Source organism: Tupaia chinensis, unplaced genomic scaffold (assembly GCF_000334495.1).
Source record: "Tupaia chinensis unplaced genomic scaffold, TupChi_1.0 Scaffold146687_1, whole genome shotgun sequence".
In the NCBI taxonomy this organism is placed as follows: Eukaryota; Metazoa; Chordata; class Mammalia; order Scandentia; family Tupaiidae; genus Tupaia; species Tupaia belangeri.
The window spans coordinates 3,649,827-3,664,128 of record NW_006206544.1 but is presented as its reverse complement, the minus strand read 5'-3'; the positions used below and the strand labels follow the sequence as shown (position 1 = coordinate 3,664,128).

The window sequence follows — 14,302 nt, the reverse complement described above, 5'->3', positions numbered from 1 at the left end:
TGCCTATGCCTGCTCCCAGCTATCTTGGGAAAAAGCCATGGGACTACAACATTATCTACATTCTCCCCAGCTAGTGGATGGGTCTTCCTCTCAACCTAGTGTTGTCTGAGAGCTTCACGATATTCCTTAACATAAAGTATTTGTTATGTCATCGGGAAAATCATGATGTATTTTTCTATGCATAAATGCAGCATAACTTTCCTGACAACCCAATGTGTAAACACTTTAAAAGACTTTTGTTCCAATTTTAGTATATGTGCTGCCGAAGCGAGCACTTTAAAAGACTTTTGTATATCAGTTTTCATTATCCCTAAGCCTCATGTTTTAGCATGATAAAGCAGAAAGGATACTTACCTGCCACATGGGACTACAAACTTTCAAAAAACATGTCACCTTTTGTGTAAGAATAAACTCTAAAAATATCAGAAGTCTTATTATTATATTGATGTCTTTTCTACAAGTTTTCATTTTTAGTTTTCCTTGTCAGAGGACTTGTGCGCTCACCAGAGCAAGGAAGAAACACTTCCAATGGAGCATGGTGACAGCACAATCCTTTATCCACCATTTCCCCATCTCATCAGGATGTGGTGCATGCAGACACGTGTCCAATGTGTTTTTCAGTTTGAGATTCAAACTGCAGTCAAACATGTGAGATCTGACTCCCAATACATAGCACTTAACTGCTGGGCTGTAGAGATAGTCTTCTACAACTTTTGTTTTAATTGCCAATAGGCCCATGTGTTCACCAAAGAGAGACTGAGAGAAAAGAAGAGACAGAGGGACAAAGCAGTCCACAATGGAGTGTGGTCACTTAACTGTTAGGTTACAGGGTTAGCCCTACACTTTTCCAATGTTTAAAACACATTTTTAGATATTATTGCTGTCTTTGGAATATAGTTTTATGAATGGTACACATGTATAGTTCAGAGATCATGAAAACCAGGATGCAGAACAGTTCCTTCATACAAAGAACATTCTTGTGATATTTTTTGGTAGTCGTATCAATTGCCTATCTCCAGGCCCTGGCAACCACTGATCTCTTGTTCATTTTATAGATATATCTTTTCAAGAATGACACATAAATTGAATTGTATGGTATATAACTTTTTAAGACTGGCTTTCTCCACTCAGCATAATGCCATTGAGATTCATCCAAAGTTATTAAGTTTTGTTCCTTTCTATTGTAAATATTTTCTTATGTGTATGTACCACTTCTTACTTATCTATTCATATTTTTTTAATACACAATATTTTTGTAGAATTGTTACAACATATTTTAAATCATCACCAAATGCAATAAAAATATCTTGGCAACTAGCCAGATCTGGATTCAAACATCATTTCTACCACTTATTCATTGTGGGAGATTGGAAAAGTCTCTGAGCCTCAGATTTTGCAAAGCGGAAGATTTTACAAAGAATTAGGTAGGACTAAAGCATGTGAAGTGTATGGTACATAGCAAAGAGTCAAACATGTCTGTTTTCCTATTTGTCACTAAGTAAGGTAACATAGCATAAATTTTTAAAATTTTTTCATTCTTATTTTTAGGAGTAAAAATTCATTACACTGACTTTAAAAATCCTTTCAGTTATTTCTCCCATAAGTGAAAGAAAGACAGAGATATAGCATCCCTAATAGGGTCTTATTTATTTATTTTGAGAGGTTTTTGCTATAGGGTGTGTGCGCTCGCCAGAGAGACAGAGAGACAGAAAGCGAGAAATCACCCCCCCCAGGGGGGATGGCCACGCCACAATCCCTTCTCCTCCATTCTCCTCTCGAGATCTTAGCCAAGCACGTACACGTGCCCGATGTGAGTTTAAGCCACCAGGTCCAGGACTCGAACCGTGGTCAATTACATGGGAGTCCAGCAACATAGCCATTATACCAACTGCTGGTCCCGAATCCCTCATAGGGTCTTGACAGCATAATCTACTCCTCACATCAGCCAGCTTCAGACCATGGGCAACAGATGCCTGGTATACTAAAGATTTTCAGATGTGATCCTGGAACTTTTCCCATGTGGGTCAGCCAACCACCATGCTGACATTTTTATAACTATTTTTGTTAGCATGCAGGAGATAATTTATTGTGCTATGCCTGATATGAATCCTTACATATCATAAATTCTCAATAAGTATACTTTTAAACAAGTGCAAAACATTAGTTTGTATGCTTTTCTTGTACTAGGTTACCTTATAAAATGAGTTTCTAGAGGTGAGAAAGTTGTTAAAATTGTTTCAACAATTACTAGCAGAACTGGGGGTTCCATGGGATTTGATTTTGACTTACAATAGGTGCATAATTTGTATTTTCCTTGTCATGTAGACATATCCACTGGAGAGAAGGAAGCTAAATTTATATATAAAGATGTCTTGGGTAGTTCAGACAGCTTTGGTAAAACTTAAATACAAAGGAGGTTTGCATAGTTCAGAGAGCACTGGTAAACCTTCTGATGAAGCTGATTTCTAAGCACACTTATCTCACTTGATTCTGGACTCCATTACTTGTCAGTAATTGATTTGTTGCAATTCCTGGAGCATAGCATATAGCTTCCTTATCAGGAGGAGCAAGAAGAAGCAATTAAATATTTGACCTGAAGATAAAAAAATATGCATGTGCTTATCCCAAACTCGCCATATTTAGTCAATTTTTACTTTTGGTTATGCAAGACTGCCCTTCAGATACCAACATCTATAGCATGAAAATTGTGTTTTAGTACAGTTGTTTTGACAAGCAAATCATTAAAATTATGTGCCATGGATGCAGTTTTACCTCATGCTTTCTGACTTTTACAATGAGGTAATAAAAGTTAACTTGGTCTCAAACTTCGCTTTTAAGAGTTTAACTAGAAATCAGATAAGGAGGCATAAACATCATTCAAAATGAGTAAATATAGTTTTTACTTCCCAATTTTTTAATTTATGAAGTGATCACTTGGATCTTGCAGCAATTAAGCATACCTGCACTGACCTTGAGTTGACTGATCCATTTGAAGTTGTCAATGATCCACTGTTCCTCACCTGGAGGAATGCCAATTTCACATTATTCAACCTCGTAAAGCATTCTAATATGTGGAATTGGGAGAGCAAGGGTTGCTGTTACTAACTGAATTATATCCCTCCAAATTCGTGTGTCGAAGCCTAAATCTCCAATGCGATTATATTTGAAGACAGGGCGTTTAGGGAGAATTAGGATTAAATGAAGTAATAAGGGTAGAATGCTAATCTGATAGACTAGTCACCTATTTGAAGACAGGGCGTTTAGGGAGAATTAGGATTAAATGAAGTAATAAGGGTAGAATGCTAATCTGATAGACTAGTCACCTTATATGAAGAGAAAGAGACACCAGATGGCTCTCTCTCCCTCTCTGTGAGCGCACAGAGGAAGACCATGGGAAGACACAGTGAGAAGTAGCCATCTCCAACCCAGTAAACAACCTCACCAGAAAACAACCCCAATGGCACTTTGATGTTCGACTTCCAGTCTTTAGAGCTATGGGAAAATAAATTTCTGTTGTTAAAGCCACCCAGTCTGTGGATTTTTCATTATTTTCATTATTATGCAGCCCAAGCAGGCGGATACAAGTTTTTTATACTCTCCTGGTTCTGTCACCAAATCAGATTACCAAATATTAAAGGGACAGAGGGTACCTATGTGAAGCCTATGGCCTCATCTCCAGATCTGCTAAAATGGAAACTGTCACTTAAGAGCAGCTTTCATTTCTACTTGCAAATGAGTAGTGTCACTCTCCTGTAAAATCTCAGATTAGGTTTAAAAATCTGCAGACTCCATCTCCAAATTAACCAAGGCCTCTGTAACTGTGGTAGAACAACACAGAAAAGTCCTGAGCCAATCCTGCATTTGCCCATTCTGCCCCAAATTCACTTTGCCGCAGACCTGAAACGCCACTTAGCCAATTGTTTATGTTTCGCGGGAGATTTTTGCTCTAGAGTGCATGCACTTGCCTGAGAGACAGAAAGCGAGAAATCACCCTCCAGGGAGGAGGACCATGCTACAATCTCTTCTCCTCCATTCTCCTCTTGGGATTTTGGGTACACACCCACGTGTGCCCAACGTGTTTCAAGCAGTCGGCTCTAGAACTCGAAGTGTGGTTATTTATCCACATAAGTGGAAGTCCAGTGATGGTGGTCTACATGGGAGTCTAGTGATCTAACCATTACACCATCTGCTGGTCCTGCCATTTGGTTTTTTTTTTTTTTTTTTTTAGGTTAAAAAGTCTTTTTTTCCCCCTTTTCTAGAGGTCTTTGCCATAGAGTGCATGCACTTGCCTGAGAGAGAGAGGGAGGCAGTGAGAGGAAAAATGAGAAATCACCCCTCAGAGCAGATGGCCACACTGCAATCGCTTCTCTTATTTTCTCCTAGAATCTTGGGCATGTATGCACACCTGGTGTGATTTCAAGCCACCCAGTCTGGGACTCGAGCCGGGGTCAGCCATGTGGGAGTTCAGCAATGTAACCACTGTGCCATCTGCTGATAGGAGGTATCTGAAAACTCTTAGCATCTTCCTCTCGATGTTGCTATGAACTTAAACCTGCTCTAAGAAATGCTAAGTATTTTTAAAAAATGAAATACATAGGTATAAATCTAACAAAATATGTAAAGGACTTGTATGCTGAAAACTATAAACTGCTGATGAAAACCTGATCAAAGAAAACGTAAGTGGAGAGATTTACTTATTCATGAATTGGAAGACTCAACCTAGAAGTCAGTTTTTTCCTAAAATGCTATACAAGTTTAATGTATAATTTCCATAAAAATCCCATTGAGATTTTTGATAGCTATAGATAAGTTCTAAAATGTATATGAAAAGTAAAGGAACTACAATAGCTAAAGCAGTTTTGAAAAAGAATGAAGTAGGAGGGATCAGTCTACTCAATTTCAAGACTTATAGCTACAGTTATCAAGATCATGTGACACTGAAATTGGGAAAGATACATAGGTTACCCACACAGATCAAACTTATTTTCTACAAAGGCGGAAATGCAATTCCATGGAGAAGGTAGCCTTTCCAGCAAATGGTGCTGGAAGAATACATTGGTAAGCCAAAAAATTAACCTTGTCCTAAGTCTCATACCTTATACAAAAATAAACTTAAAAGTTGGGTAACAGGTACAAATGTAAAACTTAAAACATTAAACTTTTTGTTCCTGTTTTTGCTGCAGGGCATGTGTACTCATGGGGGAGGGAAAGTGATAAAGAGAGGAGGGAAGTAAGAAATCACTCACCTGGAAAGATGGCCATATTGCAATCGCTTCTCTTATTTTCTCCTAGAATCTTGGGCATGTATGCACACCTGGTGTGATTTCAAGCCACCCAGTCTGGGACTCGAGCCGGGGTCAGCCATGTGGGAGTTCAGCAATGTAACCACTGTGCCATCTGCTGGCCTTGAGATTAAGAAGTCCTAAATGTGAAAGTTCAAGTACATCTTTAGAAGATCCCTTTGTAACACATGTTACAACATATGTTTGTAAAAGCTATTTCATTTGTTTCTCCCAACTAAAAACACATTATTAGATCCATTATGCAGACTTTGGACTTTCCCACATAATTGCTTATTTCTTAACATTTATCTTTGTATTATTCAGGTAGACATGTAAAGAAGCAATGTTTAACAATGTAAGAACATCTGGACTAAGATTCAAAAAACCTAGATTTAGGACATACCTGGAATATTTTTTCATACGAAATCATTTATAAAGAGTTAAATACATACAGATACTCTCAGTCAAAAAATCACATGCTTATGATAAAACATGGCTCTGTTTCAGTCAAAATATATAACAAGAATTGAACGGAATGGCAATGAGGACAATGAGACTCTCTGCTTTGTAGCTGTGACCTCAGAGAGTTAGCTTATCACTTTGGGACTTGACTTCTTTAAGATGAATAGAATTCAAATAGTCATCCAAGTGAAGGTTCACATCTTTATTTTGAAATTTTTAAAAAGTTTATTTCCTTAATGAGCCAGAGAGAGAGAGAGAGAGAAGAAAGAGAGAGAGAGAGAGAGAGAGAGAGAAATTGGGTCTTACCATGCCACAATTCTCCTCTGAGCTTCCTATCTAGTCAGGATCATAGGCACATCCAATTCAAGTCAACCCAGAATTCAAACCTGGACCTCCCATATTGGCTCCAGCATTGTGCAGCAGTGCCTGACCACGTGTACCACTGCAGCTCAGTCCTGCAAAGTTCACCTCTGGCTCCTCTTGTATTTTTAGTATGATAATGGTTTTATGTAAAACAGGCTTTCTTCATGCTCTGTCTAGTTTCCCAATCATCTGCCTCATATGAGGCATTGTGTCATGAGAAATGCAAATATGGGCAAATTGCAATTGTCTCAAGTTTCCAGCCGGTTTTCAGAATGCTATTTTAATGAAGGTGCAAAAGCTCTGACTTAGTTTTCCAGCCCTGAATTTTATCATACTTAAGTATGATAAATGACTGGGCTCCTCTCCCCCTGCAAAGAGTTTACAACTGTAAGTAAAGAAAATAACTTCTGGTCAAAAAAAAAAAAAATCTGGTCAAGGAATGAAAATAACATCTTAATTTAAGTGGCAGATAATGAGTAGAAAATTTTATCCTTAAAATTATAAGTATTTATATACTGTACCACTATGAAACAAAACAAAATCATTTTGAAAGAAAGTTGGAGGAATTACTAGGTAAAAAAATCACTGCATATTTTTAATTTATCTGATTATTGCTATTATTAAATTGATATTGCTAATCATACTTCATTATTATATATACCGTTATCATAACCCATATTTCAAGATGTAATAACATCTTCTATTTAATGTAATGAGTTAGAATAAATATTTTGGTTTGTTTTTTTTTGCTCATCAGTGACTTGGTTTATACTTCTTTTAGCTTATATAGATACCCAATAAAAACAGAAGAACATGAATAATAAAACCTTAATTAACTTCATAAAAGTCTCATAAAATAGAGTATCCTGAGGAACTACAGCTTTTATTCATAGAAACCCCCCACTTTTTTTTGTTAGAGCTCTTAAATTAGTAGTCAGAAACTGCTGAATATATTACATCATTTTTTATCTGACATAAGGGTCATTATTTTGGCTCAGCTCTTAGTGTTCATTACTGTAATATCAATACGCTAAGATGTAGGAGACTGATTTTTGTTAGTGCTGATAGTAGAATAAACTCTGAACACCTCGTGAAAAATGCCTTAAATATATTTGTGTTCTTGAAACACCACCAAGTATTTAGTGACTATTCCATGTCAGGAACAGGAAAGTTTTTCACTCCCTTATCTCTGATGCTCACCGCAGCCCCCAGTTTGCTCAGGAAACGGAATAGCATCAGTCTTGGTTTTCCTTTCTTCAAAAAATGGTGTGCAGAATCCTTTCTTACTGAAACTACCCCCGATTAAATGAGGCTTCCAGTAGGTGCAGAGTCTGGTTATGAATAACTCAGGTTTGTGCTAAGCAGGATCATGAACCTTCCTCTGCTTGTTTCCTCTTGATTCAAATTTTCAAAGCCTATATTAACAGCTGGTTATGGTCCAGTGAGAATGTAAGGAACCATTTTGAGTGTCACGTTCCTCTGTTTTTATTTCAATCATTTACCTAAGTACACTGAAGGACGGCCTTAAACAAATGCTGATTAGCATTCACAACCTGTATCTTTGACGAAGGACCAGCAGCTGTCATCAGCTTATTTTGCTCCGTGTTCCATATAATTGCTAAAGAACCTTTGTTTCTCAAAGTATTAGCAAGATTTGTAATTTAGTTTAGAATGCTTTAATTTAGCCCAGCACAGATAATGACTTTCAGGTGTCTTCAAGTAACATGAAGTTACAAAGACAGTTCAGCTTTCAGCAGGATTTTATGCAGGCTGATTTCCAAATGGATCAATGAAAGTCTTGCTGAATCAGCAATGACAGGATTCTACCAGTATGGTGATGAATAACAATAACAGTAATGATTATTGATTATTGTATATGGCCTAGGCTATGTAGTTCATCTTGGTGAAGTAGGCCATGTAATTCTCATTTTATTGGCTCATCAGAAAAGACATGATGTACTTTTCTATGTATTTTTCTATGCAAAAATGCATCATGACTTCCAATGGCCCCACAGGATACAGTAGAAACTGAGCAACTAAAATGACTTGACCAATACCCCCAAATCATAATTTTTTTTAAGAGGTTTTTGCCTCAAGGCATTGTGTGTTTGTCAGAGAGAGGGAGACAGTGACAGGGAAAGTGAGAAATCCCCCCTGAGGTGATGGCCACATGCCACAATCCCTTCTCTTTCATTCTCGTCCTGGGAACTTGGGCACACATGCATAGGTGCCTGATGTGAGTTTCAAGCCATTAGGGCCAGGACTCAAACTAAAGTCGACCATGTGGGAATCCAGTGACATAATCACTATGCCATCTGTTAGTCCTGCAAAATCATAATTTGACAAAGAGAAGATATAAACTTAGGTCTATTCAGTCCCTAGTCCCTGGCCTTAACCATCATACTTCACCCAGACATTCCTGTATTCTTTCTTTTAATAGTTGTTTAGTTATGCTCAGGGAACTTGAATAGTCCTAAATGGCCCCCTGATGTTACAGATTCATGTATATATATCTAACAAAACAAGGTGCATTTTCATGATTAAAACACATTTTCAAAAATCCAATATTCATGAACACATTGTAAAAAATCCAATATTCACTCAATATACATGGACAGGTAGCAATTAATCTGAGTTTTTGTGAACTGGAACGCAGTGATGGAGAGAAAAGCCATGACCCACTTAGATTAGGCATTCTACCCTCCTAACTATACATTTCCTAATGCAGATTTGCCCAACACTTTAATATTTATGAAGCATTTTATAACTACAAGCCTTTGAACATTTTCTATAGTCAAGATTCATTAACATGATTTTACAGGTGAGCAAACTGACACTCAGAAAGGCTGAGTAATTGCCAAAGTTATAAGTAAATAATGTCTGCATGTTCCAATTTTACTAACTTAATAATTTAAAATTTTATTTTAACACAGAATACTCAGTGTATAACATAATATAGTTAAGTGCTTCTATTCTTTTCTAGCCTTAATATTTTATAAATTATTCTGTCTCTTTTCAAAATGGTGAGTCCATTAATATCCTATGTCTACCTTCAGTGAAAAATAACTGGATTCCTTAATGAAATGGGTGCTTAGGTTTGATAATTGTGTTGAAAGTGGAAACTCAAAATATTGTAAGGGTAGAATAGCATGATCTATAACACAGTCACATAAGTAAGGCACTTTAAAGACACCTCAGTGGTCCCAAGCTCAAGATAAGTACCACTTGTCCAGGTCAGAAGCGTCTGGCCTTTGCGATAAACATCCCATTACAGCTGGAACCACAAAGACAGACATTCAAATTACTATCCTAGCTGGTTTTCTTCCCATTTTCTTGAGAAAACAGCTACTTCACCTAAATCAAGCACTGAAAATCACTCTGTGAGGATATAGTACTCTCTGATTTCAATAATAAGAGGTCAAGGGTATAATTCCAAGTGGTCTGAGCTTTTCTTAACTTGCTTTCAATGTTGTTATAAGTTTGAATTTAGGAGAACATCTTTAAGCACTTTTCTTTAGCTAACCAGCTCTTCCTAGCTGCAGGGGTGTTCCATATGTCAAGTAGTCTAGGAATTAGGAAACTAGTGTATGTGTTCATTCCCTAGCTATAGGCCAATAAAGAGCTGCTAGATACTACCTTTTGTAGTAGTACACATTCTATAATTTTAGAATGGATTACCAGAAGCTCTCTTACTTATTCTGAAAGCACTTATCTGGCCTATTAAAAGAAAAAGAAAAATTCTTTCCCAATCTAGTCTTATGAGATCTTCTACCAATCTATATGTTAATATTTAAATATCCTCATTAGTACAAAGTCATCTAACTTTTCACACTCTTGAAATTCTTTAAATATCTCTAGCTCAGGTTTAGCATTATGATTATAGTTTTTGTTGTTTTTAAAAAGCGGAAACTATTCTTTTGGAAAGTTTTCCCTACTTTGTCTTAGTTAAAGTCTTCTGAAGCATTGATATTCCACTATCTCAGCTATGCATTGATAACGTTATTGCAGTTATACATTGGTAATGTTATTTCTCTGTTTTTGTACATGGAATGAGAGCATTGTGGAAAATGGTCAGGTTTACATATTAGTTACCAGAAACACATAGAAATCAACATTTCACATTTGTATCTTTTTTGGAAATACTTAGGTATCTCTTTGACAAAAACATTCTTTCTATAAACCAGTAATGGCCAAATCCTTAGCCCTTAGCAAAAACAAAACAAAACAAAACAAAATGCAATCTGAATCTCTTGATAATAGATTTGTCATATATATTCCAATTAGTAATAATCTTGAGAACAAGGTACATATCTTCTCTAGCTTTCTAGCAAGCATCTTGGGTTTTCCATTAAATATGAAGAATGTATTCACTTATCCAGTGACCCACAAATATCCAATACTTGCTTACCCTTCACTTGTCTCTGTACTTGCTACCAACATAAAGGTCCCTTCTACCTTGACTTTGTATACATCTGTCTTTGGTCTGTGGGAAAAAAAACAGTTATAAACCATATAGACAAGAACCATGAGGATTCTTTGAAAAGTTTATGGAAAATGCATGTCATAGTAAACTGTGCGTGTATCTCAAATTTTTTTGCACCAAAATAAACTCATACTTTAATTTCATTTTTCCACAAACTTTTTGAAGTTCCCCTACTATCTCTCTCATATTCTAGCCTAGCAACTTACTAATTCATACTAGAGCATACAGTACTGCGGTGGAGAGTGAGGGAGATACTGAATTGAGAAATGATTTCTCCCAGGTTCCTTTCAGTATGTACTGTGGCTCATGGTTCACAGTAGTGACAGAGGGAGGTGGAAGTGGTTGTCATGTACATCTAAATAGAATATGTATTACTAGAAGTTAAAAAATAAAAGCTATAAATTTCACTTTTTTGAACTACATTATCCACATTGGTAGGATCTGAGAAGGGGAGAGCTTAAAGAACAGGATGCTGTTGTGTTAAGACTGACTGCTATAATACATGTGAGAGCAAACTGACGTGCTGAAGAATTAAATTATGAATTTAGGCAGACTTCTACAGGATTACATGTCAATGGTGTTGTATTTAAGTGACACTTTCTAGATTAAAAACAAGTTGAAGCAGGATTCCAAAGGATTCTTTTCCATTGAAAACATATATTTTGTAAAAGATTTAGCTTTAATAATGTGAGAGAAAATAAAGTGAAGAAACACGTTACATAAGTACCTTCTTCCAACCAGGTACTTTACAGATTCTCATTTAATTATCAAAATAATCCTAGAAATAAGAAAAATTAGTTCATTTAGCCCCTAAAGAAGCTTAGGCTTTGGAAAGTAAAGTAACTAGCCAAAGGGCACATAACTCATGCTCTTTCATCCAACTCATACCATTCCTATGAATATCTAGTCTGCTCAAATATTCATGGAAGGTGAATTTAATTCTGGTATCTTTATAATGTAAGATTCAATGTTAACTTTGAATTTCCACTGGATGGTTAGTGAACCATGAATCAGTCTGCAATGCTCTTTGACCACTTAAAATGGATAAATAATGAGAATATTAGAATTCAAGGGGGAAAAAAAATCTTATTCCTGAAAGGAATGGTGTCTGAAGAAGACAGAATGTACACAACTTTATAGAAAAACGTGCACCTCTACAAAAATATGGTATACCCCAAATCATTTTATAAGCAATAAAATGAGAAAGAATTGACTGTGGATGCCACTGGAATGACTCAAGTTACTCAAGGTATGTCTAGAAGCTACATTTTACAGAATTTAAAAACTAGAGGGGTTCATTACCTATTAGGCATAGTAAACTGAACCTCATTAAATCCTTATCTCAACTATGTAAAGTGAATATTAGCATTATCTCAATTTTAACTGGTGATGAGACTAAGAAAGAAAGAGTTCGAGCATTCTGCCTCAGTTTCCAGGGCTGGTAAGTGTCAGAGCAAGAGAGCTGGCCTTTGAACTGAGGCAGTACTGGGTCACTGTTCTCACACTTAACATATATCTTTTATGTCAGTGTGCCCATGTAAGGATAGTAGCTATGTTCATCCAGGGATATAAAGATTGTGATTCTCTAATGCATGACTTTTTTTTTTTTTTTTTTAAGGTTTCTGCCATAAGGCATGTGTGTTCGCTGGAGAGAGACACAGAGAAAGTGAGAAATCACCCCTGAGAAGGTATGGCCATGCTGCAATCCCTTCTCCTTTCTTCTCTTTTCAGGATTTTGGGCACACACTCATACTCAAGTCGTGATCGTCCATGTGAGAATCCAGCAAAACCACCACATCACCTGCTGGCCCCATGCCTGCTACATTTTATATGTGAAAACGCTTCCCCACTTGTCTGTAGAGGAGGAAGTCTATTAATTTATTCAAAAATATTTATTGGATACCTACACTGTGCCATACACAACTCATGCCGGGAACAAGGCAATGGGGAGGTAGTCAAGGACTCCACTTTGTTACACAAAGGGTACTAGACACTCTACACATTAGCAAGGCATTACAATACCTTTTCATTTTTTTTCTTTAGAGGATCTTTTTTAAGTTGCCAGAGGGTGTATGCGCTTATCAGAGACAGAAAGAGAGTGTGCTTCCCCAATGGGGTGTGGTCACACCCCAATCATTTTTCCTAATTTCTCCACTGTATCAAGATTTTTGGGGCCACCCAATGGCATGGTGGTTAAGGCAACTGGATCCCACATGGTTGACTATGAAGTTGAGTCCCAGACCTGGTGGCCTGAAAAACACAGCAGGGGCATGTGCATGCATGCCCCAAATCCAGAAAGGAGAATGGAAGAGAAGGGATTGCAGCATGACTATCCCTCCTGGGGGTGGGGTGGTGGTGGTGTGTTTCACATTCTCTCTCTCTCTCTGTCTCTTCTGTCTCTCTCCAGCATGCCCTATAGCAAATTAAAAACAAAACATTTTGACCATGCACATACATGTTTTTCAAGCCACCAGGTTGGGAGTTTCACTGCAGTGGGCCATGTGAGCAACTGTTCCCTGCACTGTGCTTAACTGCTGAGCTATGGGCCAGCTCCACTGCCTTTTAATTGGAATATAATGGATACTTGCATTAATTAGAGCAAATGAGTTAGCCTTAAGAATTCCTACCATTCTTGGAACCAGCAGTTAGCGTAATGGCTATGTCGCTGGACTCCCACGTAGTTGACCGGGGTTTGCGTCTCGGACCCGGTGGCTTGAATCTCACGCCGGGCGCGTGTGCGTGCGTGCCCAAGATCCCGAGAGGAGAATGGAGGAGAAGGGATTGCGGCGTGACCATCCCCCCTGGGGGGTGATTTCTCGCTTTCTGTCTCTATGTCTCTCTCTGTCTGTCTGGCGAGCGCACGCGTCCTATAGCGAAAACCTCTCCAAAAAAAAAAAAAAAAAGAATTCCTACCATTCTTAATAATTTAACACTACTAAGTAGGAAGGTGTGAGGGATTCCCCTTTAGAACCAGAGGATTAGTTTAAATACCGAGTGATTTTTTGAATGAAGCCTTAAACCACATACCTTGTAGCAGTTACCTTTTCATAACATAGCAAGTCCCCCTTGTTCATTTGGGAAGTTCGCTCCCACTATCCAAGATCGCTTGTTACACATATTGCTTAGTTGCTTAGTGTTCTCTACCCAGTACATTCTAAGTAATTAATTGGTCTATGACATAATAATGTGGAGGCCACGATACCTATATGATTGTCTTAAATTGTCACTATCGTTACTATCCTATCCTCAAACTATCAATTTTTCATGATTAAGTAGCATTTTTAGCTTAACAGTGTTTTCTCCTGATGGTAAAGGCCTACCTCTAAAAAAAATGAATTAGCATTCTAGAAAACTGCTAAGGTTAAACATGTTTTTATGCAAAGGGCAGGGCTCTACGAACATTTTCCTCTCTGGGACTTGTACACATGCTTCCTGACCTGCTTATGGGAGTGCAGTGGAGGGCGGCGTGAGCATATCGGGCTTTGAGAAGGGCCCTTTGAGGGTCTGCTGTCTAGGCGTGCACATAAGGACCCACAAGGCATCAGACAATGTTACATATTTGCATACAGACCCAGGCACACACGTGGATGTGGAAACTCACATATGGGTGTTTTCTGTATGCATGTGTTGTAAGCCCGCCTCGGTCTCCTTTCCCCTGACCCCTGAGGCACTTATGCAGTTCCTGGAACTCAGGGAACATCCAGGGGAGGAA

The 14,302-nt window shown here is 37.7% G+C and overlaps 1 long non-coding RNA gene across 1 annotated transcript in view; it reads right to left on the bottom strand.

Annotated features, from left to right (window-relative positions):
* Window positions 1-13,729, bottom strand: part of LOC102484074 (uncharacterized) — a 30,935-nt gene extending 17,206 nt beyond the window's left edge. Inside the window, exons 1-2 of the long non-coding RNA XR_337485.1 lie at window positions 13,618-13,729; window positions 10,516-10,590 (exon numbers count right to left, since the gene is read on the bottom strand). This is a non-coding gene — a long non-coding RNA (uncharacterized LOC102484074). The remainder of the gene's footprint in view (window positions 1-10,515; window positions 10,591-13,617) is intronic.
* Between the last annotated feature and the right edge of the window lie 573 nt (window positions 13,730-14,302).